Here is a 2,858-nt window from a genome sequence, read left to right on the forward strand (position 1 = left end):
AGCATCTATGTTGGGGGCCAGATATGTCCCCTGGGCTCCCTCAGCAGCCCGGAGTCTCCCCGAGCACCCCAGCCTCTGTCTCTGCCTCTCTCTCCACATGGCCACAGATCCAGCCCCTGGACTGTCTGTTGCGCTCACATCTTCTGCACCTCTCCTTGGATGCCAGGTACTGGGGTCCCGCCTCTCCTTCCAGCCTCTGACCGGAGTCTGCCCCGCATCTGCACAGGCACAAAGAGTCTCCAGGGCACCCCCTGGATGGCAAACTGCTGCAAGCCCGTGTTCCGACTCCTAGAACCGAAATAAGCATTAACCACCCTTATTTTACAGACGAGGAAACTCAGACAATACTTTATAAGCTAGAAATCAAACAGCAGCATACCAGCTGGAATGCACCCATGCAAGAGGAACCACAAGAGATCATCTGGCCCATTTGGGGGGCTGAACGTGGTAACGTGTGCTAGGAGCCCCCTACGCCCCTCGGGGGTCTCTTTAGGCTGAGAGCAGCATCCTGATGGGACAGTGAGTGACGGAGGGACTGGGGCTCAGCGCTTGTTCCTGCATATGTCCCCTCTGCTCCTGGAGGGAAGAAGGGTGGGGAAGGGAGAGGAAGGAAGGGGAGGCCGCGGCCAGTGTGCATGGCCGTGTCTGAATGAGGGTGTCAGGGGTATGTGGAAATTCTGCTCTTTCCCTCCTGGAACACGCCCCTGGGAGGTGAAACGCTTATCCCAGGTCGTACTGACCCACACGACAACCTTACAGGTCTCTGAGTCCAGTTCCAGACCCTTCAACCCGACGTTCCCACAGGGGAGGGCTCTGCTCCAAGCTATATGCATGAGTGAACTGTAGCTCAGAGATGCTTGGAATCCGGCCCAGGGTCACAGAGCTGATCAGGGGCAGAGCTGCCTGCCTCTAGAGCCCTCGTCCTTCCCAGAGCGACTGGCCTCATGCAGGGCCTGCTCCCACCTGCTGCCATCTGCCTCCTGGCCTCACATTCAGCCTCCACCGCCCTGCCTGCCTTACCAAGCCGCCCCCTGCCTTTCCCAGTCATCTCAGTCTTCAAGCCCACCTCCTTCAGGAAGCTCTCCATGCCATTCATAACACGTATCGGACACGGACCCCGGCACACACATAATCCGTCCGCAGAGTACACATAGTCTGACACGATCTGCAGTTTCTCTGATTAAAGTATTGCCCTGAACTCTACGTATTGCCTGCAACAACAATGGGCATATAGCACATATGCAATAAATATTCTCTCTCTCAACTTGAATTAAATGTAGCCCCTTTCTTCTGCTATCTTCCTGCACCAGGGACTTCAGACCGAAGCCAGGGCAGATGTGGGGACAAGGAGTCGGTTTGGGGCTGCTGTCCCTTCCCTGGCAGATACCCATGGGCAGGCAGCCTGGGCCCAGGGATGGAGGGGTGGGTCCCAGGGGCTGAGGCCAGGGGAGGGGCGCCACATCCAAGGCGCAGGGCAGGAAGTCCCATGCCCAGGGAGTGTTCTGGAATGTCTACCCTAGTGGTCCCACTCACTACCTCCCAAATCTTACCTTCATCCTTTAGACAGAGTGCCTCCTATTCCACCGTTGTTACCCATGCGAATAAAAATGCATCAGTCCGCCAATCTGCCAATCTGACTGTCTCAAGAGTCTGCAAGCTCTGAATGTCACCTCTTCTGGGAAGCACACCCTGATTCCCAGGGAACTGGCCTCCCCTCACCCTCTGTCACCCTCTGTAAGTGCCTTCTTTCACATACTGGTCTGCAGTGTGTCGCACTCCCCACTCAGGGCCCTCGGGATGGCCCTCAGTAAACACTAAACATGATGGCGTCAACATGGCCACTCCTAGACACTCTGAGGCTTCAGGGAAGATGAGGGTGGGTGTCCAGGGGTGGGGATGAGTGGCTCGTCCTCTCAGCTCTCCTCACCCAGCCTCGAGGCCTTGGGCAGGCTGCTTGCTCAGGAGGGGCCCCGTGTCCTCCGGACCTCAGCCTGGGCCTGGGGCCATGCCCACCAGGGGCGCACAGGGGTGGACCCAGGCAGTGGGAAGGCCCAGCGTGGCGTGCAGAGCCTCCCTGGGTGCATGCTCCGGCAGGAAGCGGGTGGTGGACCCCGCCAGCTGGGTCTTCACAACCAATCCGGGCAGTTTCCATGCGGGGCCCTTCATAGCCTGGGATTCCACCCTATCGGTGGGCACTCGCATCCTGATGGGCTGTTCAGAGCCAGAGTTCTGGGTGGTTCTGTTTCGGGGCAGGAGGCCCCTCCCAGCGCCCCACCGAGCCGCTCCACCTGCTCCCAACGGAGCCCTGGAGAGCTCGGCAAGGGCTGGGCCAATGCTTTCCACAAACCACTGAGGGTTCTAACTGATTACTGGAGTAATTTGTATCCGTTATGGAAACATTGAGAAACACATAACAACACAATTAAAATAATTTAAAATAAATGTCACCTGTAATCCCGATTCCTCTAGCTACAGATGTGTACTTCTTCCATTCTGGAATACTTCCTTCCAGGCTTTTCTTTGCCTTTATAGTTAAAAAATAAATAAATAAAAAATAAAAAGGTGGATTCTGTTGAGCCCTGTTTTATATCTGCTGAGCTGGCATGTAGGTCTATAGGCCACTTTGTCTCCAGACCATTAAAACCCCTCAGGTTTGCTAACAACACCCAGGGCACAGCCACACCACATGCCCTGATTTAGGGGACCCACCCCGCTATCGCTGGGCACTGCAGTTGTTTCTAATTGTTTCCTTATTTGACACAGTCCTCCACAGCGACCCCTGTGGCTGTATTCTCATGATCCACCCCCCCAAGAGCAGATTAAGACTCCCCTGAGCCCTGGCAACCTTGGGTGCCCTC

The 2,858-nt window shown here is 56.1% G+C and overlaps 1 long non-coding RNA gene across 1 annotated transcript in view; it reads left to right on the forward strand.

The window, feature by feature from the left end:
* Positions 1-1,223, forward strand: part of LOC144224344 (uncharacterized) — a 2,302-nt gene extending 1,079 nt beyond the window's left edge. The window contains exons 2-4 of the long non-coding RNA XR_013333018.1: positions 108-166; positions 328-447; positions 760-1,223. This is a non-coding gene — a long non-coding RNA (uncharacterized LOC144224344). The remainder of the gene's footprint in view (positions 1-107; positions 167-327; positions 448-759) is intronic.
* The last annotated feature ends 1,635 nt before the right edge of the window (positions 1,224-2,858 follow it).

The sequence above is a fragment of the Crocuta crocuta genome, unplaced genomic scaffold, assembly GCF_008692635.1.
Source record: "Crocuta crocuta isolate KB4526 unplaced genomic scaffold, BGI_CrCroc_1.0 scaffold548, whole genome shotgun sequence".
Lineage (NCBI taxonomy): Eukaryota > Metazoa > Chordata > Mammalia > Carnivora > Hyaenidae > Crocuta > Crocuta crocuta.